We start from the raw sequence: 23,547 nt of genomic DNA, 5'->3' as shown, positions 1-23,547 counted from the left end.
AGCCGCCCCTCGACCTGCAGCTGCTGCTGCTCCAATCTCCTCTACATGTGGCGGTGTGGAAGAGCCCTCTGCCGGGGGCAAAACATCAGGAGCAATATGAGCATGGGCCCTGGTAACCCTCTGGGCCCGACTAGTCTCTCCCGTAGCCGTTGCCTTGGCCTTTTGGGCCGCTGTCGCCTTTTTTGGAGGCATAACTGCAAATGTAACAATTTGTTAGGGAGGAATCATCCTGATAACACAGTTCTATCGCACGATCTAAGACAGAAAGAAGGGTAGTATCCTAAATGCCCTGTAGCCTCCCATCTATAGGTGTGGTGCACAACACACCGATAAACAAGACTCTACTAGACACGGTCTGTAGACATTCCGAGGACGAACCGCTCTGATACCACTTTTGTCACGACCCAACCCCGTAGGCCGTGACTAGTGCCCGATCTGGGCACTGAAACGCATTCTAGTATATGGCAGAAGCCAACAAGGCTTTATTCTAAATTTAGATAATTTCCAGAAAAATTTCGGCAGAGTTTCCTTTGTTTTACGGACTATCCCAAATACCCTGCACGCAGAAAATACCAACAAAGGCCTCACAGGTCCAACAAAGCAACATCTAGATATATGCGGACCGGCCGCCGCGACGAAGGGGATCGCCCAAACACAACACATACACATATCTGTACAGAAAGATCCCAACCCACAAACATGTCTACAGACCTCTAAATGGACCAACAGAATCATATGGCGGGACAGGGCCCCGCCGTACCCATGAACGAGAATATACACATATAGAAGTGACAGACTGTACCAAAAGATGGCTCTGAATAAAAGAGCGCTCCAAATGGCGGAAAAGATATCCTAGACAGACGGATCGGCAAACCTGTCGTCAGTACCTGCGCGGCATGAAAACGCAGCCCCCGAGGAAAGGGGGTCAGTACGAAATATGTACTGAATATGTAAAGCCTGAGTTGCAGAAACAAAATCATAACTGGTATATAATGTACAGAAAGTAAACAGAAAATACAAGGTATCAAATATATATTTTCAAAACATGCGGAGTGTGTACAGAAACATATGTCATATCAAATCCGGCCCCTGCCAAGGGACTCGGCAGACAGAACGTGGTCACCCTCCCGACGCTGGTGCCACAACACAGAAGAATCAAAATAGGGGCATAACCCCATAACACAATATGTCATATCAGATGGCCATAGTAAATCATATCAGAACAAACGTACATGGCACAACATACTCCACAAACCCATGTACGCGTATACCTGTCCCCTCACATCGAGGCACGGCGAACAATGCAGGGGATTACGCTTGACAACATATCCTGGCCCGGGCTCAGTGTGGGAATCATTGGGGCATCCACGAATAGAGTAGTGAGAAACTAAATGCAGTTAAAATATCATAAATATTTTCAGAGACTCGATGAGGCATATTAATGACAAACACATCCAATGAAGTCGGACGGGATCATAATAAAAGCATTTCGGACATCATAATAAATTACAGAAGCATAACCTTCCTGAAGTCGTTCCGAGTGTCAAAATAATTTATCAGACTTAATAGAATATTTAAAACCATATTCGTTAGGTAATAAAAAGGGTAGTCGAAACGTTTCTTTCAAAAATCGTTCGAAAAGGAGACTTTAGTACATTAAGGGCAAAACCGGGAATAGCGGGCCCACCTCGGAACAAGCAAGGCGGTGGGCTCAAATTACGCCCTTTAAGCTTATGGGGTCACCTATAAAGGTTCTACGGACATTCTATAGCTTTTCAAGGAGTTTAGAGAAAGTTTGCATAATTTCAGGAAAGCATATCAAAATGGTTCAATTCTACTGAAGGAAAAACTGAGATTTTCTCTTGCGGATTCCGATGGCCAAGAAGGTCTTTTGAGGCCCGAATCCGATCCTAAAACACTTAGACATGCCAAAAGAAGGATCGGGGTAGCTTTACATACCTTTTGAGCTTTTTAAGCCTATCCAAGCTCACTCTCCGTTTCGTCGAAAATCTGCAAATGGTCACATTTACCAATTGTAGGTTATAGATGCTACAAGTTCAATTCAACTCTTATTTGTCTACCGAAATTTCGGCAACACTTCCCCTATACATATAGCACCCCCGAGAATTCAACTCGGCCAAATCAATCAACAACAACCCAAACAACAACATCAACATCAACAAAGAACATTAAAAACACAATTATCCTTCAACTAGTCATTTTTCTCACAAGTTGACATAACCTTCATTCTAACCCAAACTTTCAAACTAACATCATTGATTTCACATCCATTATCACTCAAGATCATCACAATATAGATTTAGAGACATTTCATATCATTTTCCTTAAGTTATACACTCGATATACATAATATACAACTTTCCGCCGTAGTCATAATTTATCCAAAACTCCTAATCTTTGGCATACGTATTCATAACATGTTTCCTTCTTCCAAGTTCATCAATACTTGTCATAATTAGCAACCTAATAACTTCATTTTCATAATGTCATAAAATCGTACTAAAACGACATAAGCTTCCATATTTCATTTCGATACAAACTTTTATCATTCTAACTTCATTTACATTACAAGAATCTCAATAACACAACTAACATACTAAACAAACTTAATCCATTCCATTCCAACTTCAACATAGTACACGGCCATATGCCCTTCTATCAACATCAACTAAATTCATGCAACTTTCAATTCCTATATGCATTTCACACAACCACAACTAAGATATAACATGAATTCTATACATTGTGGCTATACAACATATACATACTCACGGCCATATAGCTATAACACACACCCACTTTGCAAACTTCCATTTCTTCACACAATCAACTCATTTCTACATACTACAACACAAACAAGACTTCATAACACAATAATAAGGGATAAATTCTTACCTTTTTACTCAATCTTCTTCACTTGAATATAAGGTCAACTTGAAGGAACAAGACCTCTTTCTTCCAAACCAACTACACCAAGTTGAGAAGGGACCTAGAATTAGTAGGATTCCAACAAGAAAATAATTTTGGAGGCAAGATTTGGAGGGGGTAATTTTTCTATACCAAACCCGAAATGGTCTCTAGTGTTGCTCTTGTTCTTGTTTTTCTTTCCTTGTCTTATTTTTCTCTTGAACCTTCTTAAGAGTTAAAGACTAATATTCACTAATTAGCACATGGGAAATATCTTAAAGGCATGGGTTTGGGCCATATCAAGAAATGGACCTCATTGTGCTTCTTATTTTTGCAAGCCCAAATGGCTACAAATTTTATTTTTGCAATTCCCGAAACCAATTTCCGAAATTCCACGTTTTGCCCTTAGCCTTATCCCACACTTCCACGATAATATTCTTTCATACATAACTCTTATGTTCAACAAACTATCAAATTTAACCTTATATCTCAAGAATCCAATATTTATCGAATTTTTCCAAACGTGTGAAAACACGGGATATAACAGAAAGTTATGAGCGTTTGAAGTACAGAAAGTTCTATGAACATTTCAGAAGCCGTTTTTGGAAAATCGAAGCAACAACCATGTCAAGTACTTTTCAGATATGGTTATGGACCAAATTAAATATAACTCTTGGAACCATATGTACGTGAAAGCTACAGACAGTTTTACCACAGAACTTTTACGACCATTTCAAAGCAAACCCAAGATCTTTTACGAAAGTTAGGGACATTAAAACTTACAGATCTCTTTTAGAAACACAATTCTTTTTGCTTATCTCGTTATTCAATCATATAATAAGCTCGATCCTATCAGACTAACTTATATCAGAAGTGAATTAGAATCGTAGACAACCTCGGAAACGTATCAAATAGAACTTCGGAAATCATAGATACATATCAAAAAGGTGAATGCGAATCATAGACAAACTCAGAATCACAGAATAGGATAATCCCCAAAATGCATATCATACCTTATTTGGCTCTAGGACATGCCAAAGAAAGAAAGGGCAAGCCTTACATACCTGCTCCACGTCCTATTAGCTACGCTTATTTATCCAAGCTTGCTAGTCTACATACAAAGAATTCACATAATCATTAGATTCATCGACATATACTCGCCTTAACCTTTCAAATGAATTCACTTATTTTCTACCGAAATTTCGGCAGCATTTCCCCTGTAAATACACCATCCCCGAGATTCCAACTCGGCCAATTTTATCAACAACAATCCGAGAATTTAACTCGGCCAAAATATCAACAACAATACCAACAGTTATTCTAACAATATCCACAACAACAATTCTAATAATCGTGCCAACAACATCAATAATCAAATCGAGACACATTCTAACATTAACAACCTTCATCGCACAATCCAACGGTATTTCATTTATATTCAATTAAATCACCTATAATCAAGCTAACACCAATGATCTCACATTCAAGTATTAATCCGAAATCTCTCTAACATGATTCAAGAATGCTTCTAACAATGTACATGACATTCCAACAACCCAATCAACATTTTTACTTTACCGGAAACCTTCCAAATGCGACACAACAACCACAATACATTCTCTTCTTCCAAATTCATGAACTATACTAACAATTCACACACTAACAACATTATTTTCCATAAGTGCAAGAACACTATATTCAATTCACATTAACTTCTAAAACAATTTTCCAACATTTACAACTTGAACTAGAATTATTAAACTTCCATTTCTCATCACAGATTCCATTACAACCATGACCAAAATACTAAATAAAATTAGCTCGTCATCCCTACACACTACAACACATATACACGGCCACACACACTACACATCCATATTTTCACAAACGATTACAACTTCATTTTCAACCATTAAATCCTCATTTTACATCATAGAATCCACAACACAACAACAATCAAATTACTAAATAAAATCAATTCATTTGTTCTACACAATACACCTATATTCGGCCACAACACCAACCCACACGGCTACAACATAGCACCCACACTTTCATGAATTTCATCCATTTCTTCACTCTACCACATATACAAACCACCCACAACATATAAAAGGGGATGAAACCTTACCTTTTTCCTTAACTTCACAACTTGGCTTGGGTTGCTCCTTGTAAGAATGAGTGGTTTTCTTGCTTCAACAACTATCCCATGTTAAAGAGGACCTTTGAATTAGTAGAAATGCTAGGAGAAAATATATTTTTTTGAATCAAAATTGGATGTCTCTCTTTCTCTTGCTCATGGCCGAATAGGCCCCTTATGGTTTCCTCTCCGAGGTTCTTGAAAATTCTAAGGATGGAAATGAAAATATGACTACTTAGTCATCTTATATGCACATGTGTAATTAATTTAGTTGGGCCAAGCCCACCCCAAGTGCACGGTCAACATGGCCCTTTTTATTCAAGCCCACTTCTTTTCTCTTTTTTTTTTTTTTGTTTATAATTCATGAAAATTATTTTCCTAATTCCAAATTTGCCCTTAGCCTTCCACAATATTTCCATGAACTCTTTTGTGAATTTCCCTTTTTACCCTTAGCCTTTCTCAATATTTCCATACCAATAGTACTCACAAATAATATTCACAAACAACTTGCACACTAAAATAGTTTTGGAAAATGGTCTCGCCTTCAACGTACCACGACTACCTCGAAGTATCCAAACGTACAAAGTACGGGCTATAACAGTTGCCTTCAATGTTCTAATGTATGCTTTATTGATAGATGTCTGGTAATGCTAAAGATGATGTTGATTTCATTTATGTATTTTTATGTATATGTATGTATGTATGCATAGCACTCCTACTGCCAAGTACGGATAGCATCGAGTCCCGGAAGGGCCGAGGCAATATCATCGAGTCCCGGAAGGGCCGAGTACGGATAGCATCGAGTCCCGGAAGGGCCGAGTACGGATACTATCGAGTCCCGGGAGGGCCGAGTACGGGTGATACCGAGCCTATATGGCCGGGTACGTGGATGTACTGCATTGTAAGTTATTGCATATGTAAGTAGGTGGATGTAACGAGTGTATCTCTAGGAGAATAAAGGGTTAAGTACGTATGACGAACGTTTAAAAAGTACTATGAGAAATGAACGGTTCTTTTATCTTATGCTATTCCTCATGCTCTTATCATGTTATTATCCACGCCTTACATACTCAGTACAATGTTCGTACTGACGTCCGTTTTCTTTGGATGCTGTGTTCATGCCCACAGGTAAACAGGGAGGAGATTCAGACTCGTAGGAGCTGTTAGTAGGCCTTGAGAGCACTCCATTATTCCGGAGGTGCCAGTGCTTATTGTTTTGTGTATATGTATTTTGGGCACGGCGGGGTCCTGTCCCGTCCTTATGTCTAGCACTCTAGTAGAGGCTCGTAGATACGTATGTGTGGGTAGTATGGTCTCACGATGTCCTTATTGTATGTATATTATTTTGATAACCGAAGGGCTTATGTATATCAAGGTAATTATGTTTCAAGGTGAAAAAAAATGGTTTTCCTATGATTTGAGTATAAGATTAATGAATGAACGCTTGATGTGTACGATGGGTAAAGGTATGAGCGGTGCTCGATGGTTAGCCCCGGGTACCCGTCATGGCCCATAGTCGGGTCGTGACACTTTCTTGCGCAACTTTTCTGCTGTATAAAAATGAACTACATTAGGAGAATGAACTAAGACAAATTTTTTTGCTGTAGAAAAATGAACTATATCAGGAGAATAAACTAAGTTTTGGTGGATTACACTTCTCCTCGTTTGCACTTTGATACATGAAGCTTTCTTCAATTCCCTCATGTATAAGCAGTATAAAATCAATGGGTCAAAGAAGGTTAAATAGAAATAACTGCAGGCATCTAAACAAGGCACTTATACAATTGCTCTCTTATCTGACAATAACTGTAGAAAATCATGGAATAACCTGCGCAAAACCCAATGCAAGGGTGTGATCCATGAAAACCCATAACTCTTCCTTTATAGCTGATTTCCCAGTTAGCTAGGCATATAGAAAAGCACTGGAAACAATTTTCAGCAATTCGAATTCACTATTTTGTTATCTGGCAGCATTTTGTTTACTCGTACAAAAAAACAAAGGTAAAACTTTAAGCAAAATAGTCAGTCTATTGAGCAAGAACTATTTCATTTTTTAATTATTTTACACCAATTCAGCAATTGCTTTACAATTTACAACATAAATAAATAGTATTTGTTATCTTATTCACGAAAATATAGTAGTAAATCAGTAATTCAACGCAATAAAATTTTAAAATTTTGAATCCAACCATGTATTGGTGCCTTACCTTGAAGGAGCAACATCCACTTGAGAATATAACCCGCAAAGCTTACCGTTATACCCTTTCGGGATATAAAGGATCAGGCTAAGAATGTAGAATTGGTATAAATATTTTTGCTTATCAATGAGCATGTACTCACTTTAATACTGCAGTGAACATTTGGTGAAAGAGATCAGACAATAAGGGACAAAATTAACCCAAAAAAAGGAGATATCAACCCTTACAGGGAAGACCTCAAGTTCAAACACATAAAAAGAGGCTACAAATAGAAGCTACTCATTAGCTTGACTTTTAAATAATGGATGCCAATGGTTCTAGGACAAGCTATTTCCCCAAGTATCAGTCTTGCAAGTAGAAACTCAGCTATTGTACAAAGGACATACCTCCAGCAGTTTTGACTTCCATTTAATTATATCTTGGCCATTGATATAGACGTGCGGCTCCGTTGCTTGCCTGAGGAATAAGTTCCCCAGGAAATCCATGTTTGAAATTACAATTTTGTTAGGTTTTCTCTGTTACACCCCTCGTTTTCGTAGTAGTAGAACCTATAATTTCCTAATCGGGTATGCCTTTGGAATAGAGACCCGAGCCCGAGTTTGGTGGCCGAAAGTGTTCTGCCTCGTGTACAAGGGTACCAACAGGTATTCCTAGTAATTTATAGAGTTACAAGTTGAACGAATCGAATCGACGTGATCTGAACTGAATCAGAAAAAGAAAAAAAACCTGCAGACACCAGTCATCGTCGACGGGTCGTTGACATGGTCAACGGACCGTCAATGCACGGCATTGACAGGGTTCCGCAGCCTTGCATCTGCAGGCGCAGGTCGACAGAGCAAGTCGACGGACCGTCGATGTCACGACCCAACCCCGTGGGCCATGACTAGTGCCCGAGCTGGACACTCGTATACGTACCTGTTAGATATAGTCAGACTGAAACTAAAGACAATATGAAAACTTGCAAAAACATTAAAGGTTCACAACGTCATATATATCAAGATAACATGTCTCCTGAGGAGTCACAACTAATCAAAACGTAATACGATACGCAAGCCGACAAGGCTGCCACTACAAACCAATATGATACGCAAGCCGACAAGGCTGCCACTACATACGATACGATACGCAAGCCGACAAGGCTTCCACTACAGACGGGAATATCCTTAGTAAATCATATAGACACAGCTGAACAAAACTTATATACAACCCACACATGTCTACAGACATCTATGAGTACAAGAGTGAAATATGACGGGACAGGGCCCCGCCGTACCCCTGGATATATATATAAGTCTATATAGAAGATCTGTATCAAAATATCTAGGCTCTGAAACAACGGAGCACGCCAAACAGCTGAGCAGAAGTCCTAAGCTGGAGGATCACCAAATCGAGTATTTGTACCTGCGGCATGAAACGCAGCCCCCCGAAGAAAGGGGGTCAGTACAGAATATGTACTGAGTATATAAAGCATGAAATACAATAAGGAAAATCACAACTGCATAAACGATTACAGGAGGCAAGTATGATAATCAAAGATACCAATGTTGTCACACCCTAATTTCGCTAGGGTGTGATGGGCACCCGACCCTTACTTAGAGCCGAGCGAACCCTCTGGCTCTTAATACACACATAACCTCTTTGGACCTTTAAATCAAATAAACATGAAATACATAGTAAGGCTTTCAGAAATATTCTTTTTCTTTGTTCTCAAATCAAACAAAATCTGTAATCATATGGAATTTATATCATAACACAAATTGACACATCGGCTGATGGAGCCGCTTACAGAACTGACACCCAATTCCCACGACTCTGTCTGCAAAGTCTCTAACATTAACCAGACATCATAGCACATATACTCTGACTCGGCAGCACTCCAGGAGCAAGTGGAGCTTGCCAACTCTGCTGGAACATCATCTATAATAGCTTCAACTCATCTGGTGTACCTGCACGGCATGAAACGCGGCCCCCGAAGAAAGGGGGTCAGTACGGAATATGTACTGAGCATGTAAGGCATGAAATGTAGTAAAGAGGATCATAACTGAAATAGAGATTTACTAAAACAAACGTGACTTTTAAAAAAAAAAAAAACATCAGTACCTTTGCCTTTTGAAACGGACATCATGCATATCATCACCATATATCGTATATATATATAACGTGTCCCGGCCCTCCGATGAGGGACTCAGTGGATAAAACCATATGCATGTCAACATCATATATCATATATGCATAACGTGTCTCGGCCCTCTAGTGAGGGACTCGGTGGATCATATACCATGTATGTCATCATCACATGTCATATATGCATAACGTGTCCCGACCCTCTATTGCGGGTCTCGGTGAATGAAATCATCATATGCCATCCTGGCCGCCATCCCCGTATCATCATATCATCATATACATATACATATAACGTGTCCCGGCCCGCAAGTGAGAGGGACTCGGTGAACAATGCAGAGGAGTGCGCACGATAACATACCCGGCCCGGGACTCGTTGAATAGACATATTGATGCTTGCACGAACATAGTGCGAAACCATATGCACATAAATCAAGACTCGATAGACAAGTATACTTACCGACACCTGAAGGCTCAGAAACAAGTTTCGGGTCAATCCGACTTAGTATAAGAAAGTTATGAGCGTTTGAAGTACAGAACCTTCTACGAACGTTTTAGGAGCCATTTTTGGAAAATCAAAGCAACAATCATGTTAGGTACCTTTCGAACATCGTTATGGATCAAATCAGATAGAGCTTTTGGAACCATATGTACGTATCAAAACATATCAAAGACTCAATGGAATAATCGAACGTGCTAGCATTTGAAAATCAAAACTTTAGTCATATCAATTATCTTTCGAATGCCATTCGGAAACATATCAATTAGAACTTCGGACATCATGGATACGCATCAAAACCATATGAAACAGCTTATGGAAATCAAGAACGTTAGCCATCCTAGTGGCTCTAAGAATAGGAATTTCTTTGGAATCATATACATATCGTCTGTTCATTTCACAAAGACCATGCCAAAAAGAAAAAAAGGGTATAAGCCTTACATACCTATTCCACGCCCTATTAGCTACGCTTAATTGTCCAAGCTTGCTAGTCTACATTCAAGAGAATCGACAAAATCATTAGACTCATCGTCATATACTTGTCTTAATCCTTTAAATGAATTCATTTATAATCTGCCGAAATTTCGGCAGCATCTCCCCTGTAAATACACCATCCCCGAGAATCTAACTCGGCCAATTTATCAACAACAAACCCGAGAATTCAACTCGGCCAAATTATCAACAACAAGACCAACAATCATACTAACAACTTCAACAATCAATCCAAAATAAATTCTAACATTAACAACTTTTGTCTCACAATTCACGGCATTTCATTTATATTCAATTTAATCACATATATTCAAGCTAACACCAATGATCCCACATTCAAATATTAATCCGAAATCATTCTAACATAATTCAAGAATACTTCAAACAATTCTCATAATATTCAAAACAACCCAATCAACATACTACTTCACCCGAAACCTTCCAAATTCCACAAAAACGATAGCGACACATTTCCTTCCTTCAAATTCAACCACAACAACCAAACTTACAATCTTCCAAATACATGTCTCGCTTCCAAATTCATGAATTATATCAACAACCCATGCACTAACAAATTTATTCTTACAAATATAAGAAACCACACTAATGTCACATTAACTTCTTCAATAATCCACAAACGATTACAAATTCATTTCAAGCCGCCAAACCTTCATTTTACATCATGGAATCCACAACACAACAATCAAACTACTAAATAAAATCATTTAATCTTTTCTACAAAACACAACCCTATTCGGCCATGACCTCCACACCCATATTTCATGAATTTCATCCATTTCTACATACTACAATATTCACAAATCACCCATAAGACATGTAAAAGAAGATTAAACACGTACCTTTCTCCACACATCTCTTCACTTGGCTAGGGGTGTATGCTTGCACAAATAAATGGTTTGCTTGTTCCAACAACCACTCCATGTTGTTAAGGACGTTCCATTTGGTAGAAAAGCTAGAAGAAAATAATTTTTGGATCAACTTCTCCATGGCTTCAAGTTCGGCCAACCATGGCCGAACACCCCTCTCTTCTTTTTTCAAGTTTTGCTAAGTTATGAATAAAGATGAAAATGTCTAGATTTTTCTCCCTTATTCATATATATATATATATATATAGTTCCTTCCAATATCACGCAGACACATGGCCCTTCTCCCTTTTTCTTGAAACTTCTTAAAACAAGTATGAATTAATTGTGTCTTGCTATGTAAGCTTTAATCCATATATATAATTACATAGCTCATAAAAGGGTGGGACCCACACACACCACCACACGGCCAACTTGGCTTGTTGTGGCTCATGAATTTATTTTTTTTCCAATTCCAAATTTTCCCTTAACCTTCCTTAATATTTCCACACCAATAATATTCATAAACAACTTGTGTATTAAACAAGATCAAAATATAACCTTGCCCTTAACTTGTCGCGATTATCTTGAGATATCCGAATGTACAAAATACGGAGTATAACAAATGCACCTGTACCTTACGATATGAAAATCATGCATGTCTATATCATATACCATATCTGGCCCATTATGGGTCTCGGTGAATAAGTCATCATATACCATCCTCGGCGCCATAATCACATCATCATCATCATATACATATATATATATACCGTACCCGGCCCTCTAGTGAGGGACTCGGTGAACAATGCAATGAAACTGCGCACGAAAACATACCCGGCCCGGGACTCGGTGAAAGATATAGTAACAGCATGCACGAGCAGAGTAGTGAGTAACCATATACAAATCAAATCATCATCTGAGACTCAATAGAATAGGTAGAATGAACTATCACTTGAATATCAACAGAGACAGTCATGTCAAGTATCCCTCGAATGTTATTATGGATTATGTCAAATGGAACTTCAGGAATCATAGACACGTATCGAGATAATATGAAATAGCTTATGGAAATCAAGAACATTAACCATCCTAGTGTCTCTAAGAATAGGAGCTTATACATTCGTCGTTAGTTCATTTCATATAAATCATGCCAAAAAGAAAGAAGGGATAGTTTTACATACCTTTGGCGCTTAATCCGTGACTTGATATGTATACGCTGTCCAAAGTATCTCAACCTATATTAAGACGTCAAGACTAGATTCAAGAATACTCCAAACATCCCGCATAACATTCCAATCAGCCCACATATTACAACATTCAATAATCGTTAACATAACGGCTACGACATATTTAAGTTACTCTTAATAATCTATAGCCATAACACTTCATCGAAATGACCTTATAATAGTTCAACAATTACAACAACACAATGCACAATCTTAACTACACTTAGTCCTCCAATTCAACAAGAACAACAACACGCCCCAAACAGCCCTAAATTACAACATAACAATGCTCGATAATCTCACGAACACCTAAGAATACACCAAGCAGACCACATACGCTTCGTATAAGATATTTTATACGCTTCTTTCATCCGAATTTGTGAATCATTTCAGCAATAACACGACAACAACATCAATTACTCATACCCAAGAAAACTATCTTAATATCACAACAAGTTCTTAAAACAGCCCATAAAACAAATACAACTTCAATTCTAAATACCAAATTCCTTCACTTTCATCACATAACCCATGACAACAATAACGACAACACTAATCAAAATTAATTCACCATTATTAAGTTAGAACAGCCCCCAACACGGCCCAAACAAAATCTTAGCATCAACACACACAATTCCTTACATCCAATTCAACATCCACCAAATTATACAAAGACCAAACCATCTCTAAAACATGTAGGAGAGAATTAAATCTTACCTTAGCAAGCTTGGTCTTCTAACGTTGCTGAAATTTGTGGATTAAAATTGCAAGTGTTCTTGCTGCCCCAAGGATTAAATTCACGTTGCTAATCACCTTTGAATGTTTAGGACACCTTAGAAACTTAATTTTTTCTATCAAATCATCAACTTGCTCAAGGATTGCCATGGCCGTGAGCTGCCATGGCTGAGCTTCTCTCTCTAATTCACTAAATTGAAGATGAAGTGCTTCTCTCTTAATTCAACTTTGTGAATGACTCATCTGAATTATGAGTCATCTTTAGGCTATTTATATGCAAGCTATCATGTTGACACATGCCCGACTATGGCATGGACCAATCAGATTTGGCCATGTTGTGGTGGGGCCCATTCAGCCCACTAATAACTTAATTAATCTTAATTAATTACTAATCCCCACTTAATAATCTAATCATGGTTAATTAATCCCTAATCTCCACTAATATTTCTACACCAATTGGATTTTACAAGCAAATCGTGCACTTGTTAAAAATCGGGGATTAAAAGTCCTTGTCTCATATCCCAAAAATAATCTTATCCTTGAATTTATGTCGATTAGCTCACGAATAATCCAATGTATAAAAATACGGGGTATAACAGTCCACACGTCGACGGGTCGTCAACCCACTCGTCGAACCGCACCGCTGTAGCCTTTTAACTCCAAGTATAAATATGTGGTTCACGACTTATTTCTCATTTTTCCTCTATTCCAAATCAGAAAAACCCTAATATTTTCTCTCCTAATATTTTCCATCATTATTAGTGGAGATTTGGTAAGATCCGAGCCCGTGAACCCGTGCTTGTCAAGAAGAAGGTTGTTCCTAGGGTTTCTTCAAGTTATGAAGCTTAGGGGAGTGGAGTTGAAGTTGATCTTTGGAATCTTGGACCCCTCAAGGTATGTAAATGATTTCTACCCTTGTATTTGAGTTTATTATCAAGAGTTTTAGTGATTTTAGGTAAAGAGAGGGTATTTGTGGAAGTGGTAAGTTGATGAAGGGCAAGGTAGTGACTTGAGGCTATTTTAAGAGATGATTGGGGATAAATTTGAGTATATATTTATATATAAGTGTTGTTATTGTTGTTGATGTTGGATTGAATGGAAAGTTGAAGGGTTGTTGAGCTTATAAGGGAAATGTTGTCCATAATTCGTTAAGCTCTATATGTATTTAAAGATGATTAGTAAGCGAGGCAAATAGTCTAATTAAGGCCTATGTTATCTCAATGGTAGATTTACAAGTTCAAGAGGTAGAGGTTGGGCGATTTGATATACGTCAAGGTATGTTAAGGTTATCCTTTCTTTCCTTTGGCATGATCCAATGATATGAGCCAACAAGCGAGTAAGCGAGCTTCCATATTACTCTACTCTTAGAAGCATTAGAAGTGCTTCACTTTTGATGTTCATGTATCCCGTTTATGAGTGTTCCTTCTGTTCATGGGTCCAGTCTTATGTAGCCAGTTCTATACATACATTCATTATATATTTATGCACATTGACCCGTGACCAGAAGGCGTTATATACGCGAATATTAGATAGATGTAAAGTACGAGAAGAGATATAGGCGTTATACACGCATTACCACTATGATGATGATATGAGAATCAGGCTGCAAGTACTGCAGCAATGTATATGATGATGGCCGCAGAGAGGCCGATATGAGATGAGAAAGGAGACAGGTGTTATATACGCACATATATCAGGCGTTATATATGCACATATATATAGATGTATGACCTTCATTGATCGGCATGAGCATGTATATTATGCGCCCATAGCGGCATTGTCAGTTACACAGATTTATGCAAATACAGACAGATACTAGTTCATACAAGTACATGCAGATAGTCATTTCAGCTTATGAGTTCAGATCTTATTCATGATTCTTGTATATATATATATATATATATATATTGTTTTTATGCCTTACATACTCATTACATTGTCCATATTGACTCCCCGTTGCTCGGGGGGCTGCGTTCATGCCCGCAGGTACAGGTAGACAGATAGGTGGTCCAGCTCAGTAGGACCTCTAGATCTAGCAGTGGTCAGTGCGCTCCATTTGATTCGGAGCTGCAGTCAGTTTTGGTATGCCACCCTTTTGAGATGTATATGCATATGGGTATGACAGGGCCCTGTCCCGTCCTTTCTATAGCTTTCATTCTAGTAGAGGTCTGTAGACAGTTGTATGTATTAGTCAGATGATGTAGCCTTGTCGACTTCTATTCTTTTGTGTACAGTATATGTAGCAGTCTAGCTGGCTTGCACTGTTCTTTCAGCATGCTTATGTATATACAGATTGTTCCATGGTTATAATGTCACCTACTTATGAGATCAGTTTAAGTCATGTATGGGCCCTAGATGTCCAGTAAGATTCAGATATGAGTATAGGGGTGTTTGGTCGCTAGAGGTCATACACTCGTCACGACTTCGGTTTGGATCGTGACATTCACCTTCCTATTAAAATAAGAAGACAAAGCTACATCAACATTTTTACTTGGCAATAGGGATTACAAGATATAATTAGTTCAATTTGGTACATAAAGTACCCTTCCCAAAGTCCAGATTCCTTGTCACGACAATAACTTCCGGGATTCGAGCAACTTTTGAGGGAGTAAAGTGCACTCAAGAAGTTCCGCCATCTCATTGGGCTTCAAAGAAACACCATTCAGAATCAGTTGCTCTGGTCGTAGCCGATTAGCAGCACATAATTTTTGTGCTTTATTTATTTGGTCGACTTCCAAAGGGACTAAGAAAAGACATAAACAATACTTTTGACTGCTTGCCAAGTTTAAACCTCTTTGACTCATTAATTGGTTCATGAATATAATGCAGCTTACATATTTACCTCCCTCAAGCATTAAAAATCAAAATATTCACTAACACTATAATTACACAGTTATTTAACATGAACAACAAAAAGAGGAAAAAGGTCACTTTTTCAGTGAGCTCTCTCCTTATTTTTTGTTTTTCTAAATATTCATTTACCATCTTTATTCCTTTGTTGCATATCATCAAGATACCATTCCTGAATCCCATATGTTTAAGAAGATTACTCCCAGGGAAAAAATGAGTTGATGTCTCAATAGATAAATCCAAATAGGGGTTGCCCTGTCAAAAGAAAGAAGTAAAAAAATTCAGTTGATTTAGGCATATTATCAAATCTCGGCGCATCAGTTTTCTTAATTTAAGATATAATAGATCTAGTAAGGCGATTTTCCTACCAAATAACAATGATTACCTCAAGCAAAATGGTTCTTCATCTTTGTAGGGAAAAACCTAGGCTTGAGGTATCACCTAATTATCAGAAGTTGGCACATAACAAGGGTTAGCAAAAGACCTCAGTTTTTCTCTAAGACATGACTAATTTTGTAGTAATAATTTGCACCAAAAAAAGAATACTGAAAAAACGCCATTAGGGGATTTTGGTCAGTAATTTCTGAAGCAATAGCCATTAGACAATTAATCAAAAGACATCATATAATAGTTACGCAAAAAATCACGAATTGGAGTATCAATTTCTAGACATGCATGTGCAGATCACACAAAAATATTGATACGCATGTAAGAATCTATAAAAAATTTACCCACAAAAACATGCAATAAGAGAAGATTATGTGGAGAAAAAACTTACCACAACTGAGAGCTCGAACCAGAGACAACCAGACAACCTTTACAAATGCAACAAATCCACAAAATGAATAAACTTTGACAGAATCCAGCTACACATATGCTAATATAGGAGAGAAGCGGTGAATGAAAGAGGGAACACGGTAAGAAATTGAGAGTGGGACTTCTAGTAGGACAGTGTTTATTTTCTAAGGCTGACAGACAAGCTTACATTTAGCCATAAAGAGGTTCAGATTTACTGAAATACCCTTCGTCGTCCAAAACGACTTACCCTTGTTAAGAAGATAATAACACACATCCGAAGGTTAGATAAATATAAACCAAGTTGTTATAGCTAATTTTATATTCATAGATTCATACAAATAAAAAGTTCACCTAGTAAGGGAGTAGCCACCTTTTAAAAAATTAAACACGACTCACATCAGCCCTTTACAGAGTTTGTCAAGTGATTTGGCTAATGAGAATAGGATGGCTTATGCTTCATCTTAACAGCATCAATTAAGTTTGTGCAAACACTTCTTTCTGGATATAGCTTCAGAGGTGAGCTTATCAAAACCTGCATAAATAACATGTAAAATTTAACACTTTCACCATGAACACGCATTATAATATCTCAGATTGCCATATATACATGCATATAAAGCTCATTTATTTTGGTGATTTGCGGGAAAGACATACTGGAGATGTCTCTGTTGGGGTAGGCTAAGCTATAAATATTTAGAGAGGGTGAAATATTCTTACATCTTTCAATTGCTTCCATTTCAAAATTTTCGGATCCGTCATCTTTTCATACACATGGTAAAGATAATAAGTCACAAAAAAAGAAACAACAAACAAATATGTTTAGATTCAATTTGATAAGAGACAACAAAAAGTTTAATGCTATGGATCAGAAAATTTTGATAACCGAAGCCATGAGAAGTTCATTAAAGAAATATTAAGAGTCATAACATGTTACGTAGGAGACCTGATGGGTCAGGGTTGGCTATTTTGATATGGCATAAGCCATGAACAATTAGTAGTAAGACATAACCATATCCAGTGGCGGACGTACAGTGTAGCTAGTGGGTGCTTGAGCACCCATTGTGGTTTATCAAACACTACCTTTTATATTGGAAATTATTACTAACATACAAAAATTATTGGTTGAGCACCCAATCTCAAAGTAGCATTTTGAGATTTAACGCATTTGAGCACCCATGATTTGAAAATTCTGGCTCTACCACTGACCATGTCAAATACTTCGAATGCATTATCTAATGTTAAACACCGAGTTCCAAAAAGCAACACATATTAAGAATGATGTGCAATAAAAGTAGAATATGAAAATATTATCTATTGTTCTTTTGGCCAACCATTAGCAATTTATTTCACTATCAGCATCATTCTTATTAAATTATTGACAGAAGTTAGGTCTATGGTTTCAAGACAAAGGAAAAGTATTCTTACAGAGAGAAGGTTCAAACATTTGATCACTCTACTTATACAGATGTTAGATGAAAGTATGGTATGAGATGCATTATGTCCTTATGCTCTGAATATGGTAATAGGGAGACTATCTCATTAAGAGTCTTTATCACACCTAAGCATCAGTAGAAGTCAAGTATAATGATAAGATAAGCCTATATATGCATATCTAAATTAAAGTAACACAAAATTTCATTTTAAAGGTAGACCTTCGCAGTCCTTGAGTCCGTGGCATTTTGCACCCTTAATGTGTGCTCTTTTTTTCAACTTGCACCCTATCCTATTTTTTTTTATGATTTAAACCCCAATCTCTTTATTTCCTTGCAAAACAATAAATTCACCCTTTTTATAAATTTTTCATGAGGGCAAAATAGGAATACAAATAATATATCTTTTTTTCCTTCAATTTATTTATTTTATTAGAACTGCAACAACAATAAATTTTATTTTCAAAGCTCTTTTTTTTATTTTTTTTTATTTTAAGTGATATTTCTCTATCAATAGTTGCTAAACATTTGAAGTTCTTATTGTTACAAGTTTGTCGTTTTTCCTTTATAAATTAGTAGTAATTAAATTATAAAGGAAAAGCGACAAACTTGTAACAATAAGAACTCCAAATGTTTAGCAACTATTGATAGAGAAATATCACTTAAAATAAAAAAATAAAAAAGAGCTTTGAAAATAAAATTTATTGTTTTTGCAGTTCTAATAAAATAAATAAATTGAAGGAAAAAAAGATATATTATTTGTATTCCTATTTTGCCCTCATGGTAAATTTATAAAAAGGGTGAATTTATTGTTTTGCAAGGAAATAAAGAGATTGGGGTTTAAATCATAAAAAAAAATAGGATAGAGTGCAAGTTGAAAAAAAGAGCACACATTAAGGGTGCAAAATGCCACGGACCCTAATTTCCTTGAAAAAGGCAAATCTTGAGTCCTCTCAGTCTCTAATTTACGCTAATAAGAAGAATCAAATTAGTATCCATTGAGATAACTAATATTTAAATTACTATAGATAAGTAAGTATAGTTGAACAATAAAAAAATAATTTTTTCTACAATAAACCATTTGTTTTCTAACCGTGAACTTTCAAATAACATAAAAAGCCGCAAGTTCATGCTACTAAAAATCTCAAGGTCTATATCAATTCAAACTTGTAATATACCTAAATATTTGATTGGACATCAGTGAAGTTGGAAATCATTATTTTGCTTCATGAAAGTCAGAGAGTTTGCAGGCCATTATTTTTATACCTCAATCATAAATAATAGGCATATATAGCTTTCCTAATAATAAAGATAAAGAAATAATGAATAAAAAGTGTCTTACCTTATACTCTTCCTTCTGCTTGTCTCATCTCCATTCCCAGGAAAAGCAACAGAGCCTTAATTGGTATAACATTATGACTGAAATTTTTAATTACCTCATTCACACTTACTTCTATTTGTATCATCTTTGAAGAAAACTGTTTAAAGCCGTAACAAGTGGGGCATCTCTGTCATATCCTTCAGATAAAGCTGTATAAGCAATAGCTTATGGGGAAAACCTTTTTTTTCCCAGTGCAAAGGCTTCATCAGTTTGAAAGCTCTAAAGAGTTCTTAGGAACCTCCATGATTTTCACACTTAGGTAACATATAGACAAGTTCAAGGAAATCACTTTATTGATTACCAGCTCTTTGCATAGCAATTGAATATATCCTTTGGATCACGAACATCGTTTTGCATTTTTTGAGATGCTTCTGAAATTATATCAAACAAAAACTAAATCAAGATGTCCTATATATGAGAAGGGAGGATGTGAAAGTAGTAACTTAGCTACTTTTGAGGACGAAAAGACAACATGGAATAATTGATATGCGATTTTATAATATTTTGAGCTTCCTCCCTTTTTTTTTCTCTGTAGCTTTGTCCAAAAGAGATGAAATTATGTAAAAACTAACCTGCCTCGGGTCACGTCTATTGAAAGGCGTTGAGCAATGATCTTTGTTTCTCCTTTTCCCCCTCTATCCATAGCAGTTCCTCAAAAAACTTCTTCTTTCTTATAATTCTCGCTTTGCTGCAGCAATATTCGGTGTAATAAAATTAAAATAGTCCATTTTGAATTAGTGATTCTCAACAATGGAGGAGCAGTTAACTGCTATAAGTCAAAGAATAGTTAAGCATTATGAAAAAAAGACTTCACTATATGAGCAGACTCCTTTATGAATCTCAAAAAAAAAAAAAAAAAAAAAAAAAAAGAGCTGGAAATCCGTATTCTTCTAGTCACATATAATTCAAACCTCTTATTATTTTCAAACTCAATAACTTATATGTTTATGCATCCAAACCACAGACATCCTTAATAGAAAAATATATATGGTACATCAAGGTGCTGCTTTAATATAATGAGCATAAGACTACTATTTGAATTAGAGTACATATAACCATTACCAATTTTCAAGCTCTTTGGGTTCAATTTTTTTCGTAGATACTCAACACTGAAAGGCAAGTAACAGTTAAAATTAGAAAATAACTAACTATTATAGATAGACACTTTACTATTTGTTATCAAAGAAGATTGGTCTTACGTAAATCTCAACAACAAATGAAAAAATTCAGATGATCTTCTAATATACTATGATTTAATCCAATAGTTAACTTTTTAAGCTTGGCTGCTTAATTATTTATACTACTAGATACCCATGGTCAACAGGCTGTACTGCAATAGAGCGCATTATGGTCAAAACTCCATAAGAAATTAAAAAAGTAACCAAATGGATCAAGCAAGCACACAACTTCACAGGCTTTGTAACGATACATACCGCAGTTATATTGAAGGATTTTGAGTTGTGATATTGCTTTCGGCCTATCCAATGTAGTTTGGCAAATTTAACGGAGGATTTAGTAGTCTGCACCATTAAGATAAGCATAAGAGTTTTTGATATAGAAAGCGAACCATAATTTCTGAACGTCACATATGAAAGATGACACCAATATCAATTATTCTAAATCTATTCACCTGAGTTTAGGCAATGCAGGTACAAGTGATATAACTAAGCTTAGGGGACAATAGTATATTACGACTCAATATCACATGGGCAAAGCCCACAAATAATCATGTTACTCAGTGTTCCCCAAGTTAACAAGAGTAAATTGAGGATATAGACTTAAAAGATAAAAGTTTGTTGGCCGTTTTAAGCTGAACCAATGCTCCAGAGTTCTAACAATTTGTGATAGACCTTTTTAGCATGTCCTAATTTTATCCATTAACAATGTAATATGTGATTATCAACTTCAATAATGTTACTTCTGTAATACGAATGTGAAATTGATTTTGGGAGACATCTATTATTGAGCTCAGAGCAAATATCTACCTGCAATAAAGCATCCTCAAACCCCAGTCAATCAATTGCCCATCAATTATTCAAAAGAGAATGCAAAAGATGACAAAAATATACTTCAATGACATTAGAGGCTAACCGGAGGTTTTGTTTTGCCCTTTGTTTATTGACAAAGCAACAGAGAAGAGCATCTAGGGAAATTATAGAGAACAAGATTCATAAGGTTTCAAAATTAATGAAAGTTCAATGAACTTATCAAAATCCCAATTTCAAACAACATGGTAAAATGCAAATTCCTTAATGAAAATATAAGAAGTATATCAAACTTGCAGAACTGGAAAGTTTAAGTTTAAGTAGAACAAAACAAAAATCGTTTAAACAGTCTTTGATCTTCCAATTGAAGCTTTGTTTACCTAATGGGCATGGAAGTCGAATTTAGCAGATGTGGAACATGAGATTAATGCCAAATCAAGTCGAATTTTCCTTTAAAGTTACTAAAGCTGTCTACAATATTTTCTATAGTTACACCTTGGGCAATGCTTTGGGATAAAGTACCTAATCCCTATAATCCAACGTAAGAACAGAAAATAAAAGTTACAAGAATTTTGTATAAGGTGGATATATACTTGTATTAATTTGTAAGTATCTCTTGGCCATGAGAGATGAAAATATTTCATGATGAACTAAATTCTATCAAATTCCAGAAAGATTTAGCTACCTATCTCATTAAAAATTAATTTTGGGATCCAAAAAATTTAAAATAAATATAAGAAATAAATTAATGTCAAAAGAGAAATCATGCAAAAGAGATTGAGTAAGGACAAAAATGAAATCCGAAGAACACTGAAGAGACAGTTCAGAAAAATATTGACAACAACAATGAATTTAAGCCATAAAATTGGTAAATTTGAAGATAAACGGAAGAAAATTAGGGCAAAAATTAAGATAGACTTACCAAAATCGCTTTAATTATAAGTGACTTTTAAATTTTAAAATTAAAGGGAGGTGATTCAAGTTTTAATTATTGAATAAAGGTGACTAAAATTGATTAGTGATTAAGGGGCTTTGAGCTTGCCCAATAGTTTTATTTTTGACATTTTGGCCCTTTATTTTATTTTTAATATTTTGCCCTTAAGTTTTATTTTTAACATTTTGACCTTAAACTTTACGTTTAATACGTTGCCCCAAAGTTTTATTTTATAACACTTTGACTCAACCACTATAAACCCTGAAATCCAAAAATCGGGGGAAAAAAATCCTCTTCAGCGCCGTTTCCTCCATTTTTGTTCTTCCCATCTGTTCTTCGTGCTGCTTTCTTCTTCTTCTTCTTCTTCTTCTTCTTGGTTCACCCCTGCTTTCTTCTTCTTCTTCTTCTTCATCCGCCATTGCTCAAGAAAAAATAATCATCCGATTTTACAATTTTTTGATTGAATGTCATTGGTGTAGCACTGACATTACTTCATAAGTGTTTTCGGGTCCATTGGTAAGTTAAACAATACTGTTTCTTTCAATTGTTCATCTGGGTATATTTGCCTTATTTGCTGATTTTCCCAGATTCGTAGTTACAGCAGTATAGTTGTTGCAACAAGTTCTAAAACTGTTGTGTAAGAGCTTCTGAACTTTTTGCATCAGCTGTTGTGGTCCTAGTGTTTCTACAAGAGTTGTTGATAAATTATGAAGTTGTTGCAACAGATTTACTAATCTGTTGCAACAATACAAAAAATGTGAATAAATAATTTACAACAGCTGTTGTACTTTATGCAATAACTGTGAAATCTGTTGGAGAGCTCCTACTCTTTCCAACAACTGAGTTACTTGTTGCAACAAGTATGATACTTGCTGCATCAATTACAGCAGCTGTTGGACATATTTTACAGTTGTTGGATGAAACAGAGACTGAAGCTGTCTCCAACAAATAAGTGAGCTGTTGC

At 36.3% G+C, this 23,547-nt stretch overlaps 1 long non-coding RNA gene across 7 annotated transcripts; it reads right to left on the bottom strand.

The window, feature by feature from the left end:
* Positions 1–15,758: 15,758 nt before the first annotated feature.
* LOC132618897 (uncharacterized) lies at positions 15,759–22,474 on the bottom strand. 7 transcript variants are annotated; one of them, XR_009574375.1, is made up of 7 exons: positions 22,030–22,474; positions 21,098–21,184; positions 20,237–20,352; positions 17,224–20,035; positions 16,834–16,870; positions 16,441–16,496; positions 15,759–16,310 (listed from the first exon to the last, which is right to left on the bottom strand). It is a non-coding gene; the product is annotated as an uncharacterized LOC132618897 (long non-coding RNA). The 7 variants fall into 7 exon arrangements; XR_009574372.1 differs by having other exon boundaries at positions 16,441–16,870; XR_009574373.1 differs by having other exon boundaries at positions 16,441–17,385; positions 17,571–20,035.
* Between the last annotated feature and the right edge of the window lie 1,073 nt (positions 22,475–23,547).

Source organism: Lycium barbarum, chromosome 11 (genome assembly GCF_019175385.1).
Source record: "Lycium barbarum isolate Lr01 chromosome 11, ASM1917538v2, whole genome shotgun sequence".
NCBI lineage: Eukaryota > Viridiplantae > Streptophyta > Magnoliopsida > Solanales > Solanaceae > Lycium > Lycium barbarum.
This window is presented reverse-complemented; position numbering and strand designations above follow the sequence as displayed.